General features: G+C 36.1%; 1 protein-coding gene across 1 annotated transcript in view; it reads left to right on the top strand.

Moving 5' to 3' along the window:
- Window positions 1–1,197, top strand: part of LOC106880990 (zinc finger protein 345) — a 47,668-nt gene that overhangs the window by 18,423 nt on the left and 28,048 nt on the right. The window lies entirely within an intron of this gene.

Genomic DNA, 1,197 nt, shown 5'->3' with positions numbered 1-1,197 from the left:
TCTCTGATGGAGTTGGTTTGTTTGCAGCCTACTGTGAAAGTATGTCTATGTTTCTTAACATGCTTTGATGTGTTGCATCATCATTGTAAACAAAAGGCTCATCCATAGTGTCATTTGTTTCAGTTTCTCCATGACAGGCCTGAGTCAAAATGAGTCCTTAAAACAAGAGTCAGTAAATATACACAGCTACATGTCTTGAATACTTTTCTACCATTTTAACACTCAAATATGTGTTTGTGTGTATATCATAATTATCATTTTCATGTCTACTTTTCTATGCCTGCATGGGTCAAACAATTCAGTGATGCAAATTTCTTATAGTCATATACCTTTTGCGTCACCAACCCTCACCCATTTTGAAGCAAGGTAATACATTGCTGTGGCCAACTAAGTTCTTTATGTAAGATGTGAAACAAATGGCACTGGTTGCATGACAGGGACACCTCACTTCCAACTATTGCATTATGTCAAGACAAGCACACATACATACACACACACAAGGGAGCTGGATTAGAGACTTGGAAGAGAAATACCCATCATATGGGCAGAAAGCTATGCATGGATATGCTAGCTACAGAATGCCAGCAACATTGACAGGAATAATAGCTTCTCCTAGACATGCAATATATGCATAACTGATCTGGAAGACTAAGCAACTGCTCACCAAGAACAGGAGATAGTGACGAAAGATTTGAGTAACAAAACATTTGACTCTTAACTCCAACACAGAAATAGAAAATGATGATTATGACATTGTTATAGCATAGTTTTTGTATCTACAGATGTCACTGTGATACGGCTTGTCTTTCGTTTTCATGTTTGTGACTTATTTAGTCATTGCCAAAAGAAATTAATTTACCACAAATATCAAGTTGATACCGCTTATCTTCTCTTTTAATAGATTTGCTAAAGTTCCAGAGAAGTAGTTGCCAAAAGAATATTTCTGTAATACATTCACTCCTGTGTATGAAGATGTTTGTTTGTAGTTAAGTGAAAATTTCTAGAGAATGATTTACTACAAATATCACAGATAAACAGCTTCTCTGCTATACGAACATGTTCATGACTAGACGATTTACCACTTTGAGAGAATGATTCTCCACAGAGAACACAGTGACAAGGTTTCTCACCTGTATGTGTATGTTTGTGTTGAGCTAAGCTTGTATTCCTAGAGAATAAATTGACCATAGATATCAC

This window comes from Octopus bimaculoides, chromosome 21 (genome assembly GCF_001194135.2).
Source record: "Octopus bimaculoides isolate UCB-OBI-ISO-001 chromosome 21, ASM119413v2, whole genome shotgun sequence".
In the NCBI taxonomy this organism is placed as follows: domain Eukaryota; kingdom Metazoa; phylum Mollusca; class Cephalopoda; order Octopoda; family Octopodidae; genus Octopus; species Octopus bimaculoides.
Note: the sequence above shows the minus strand (reverse complement) of the source record. Positions and strands in the feature narration are given on the sequence as shown.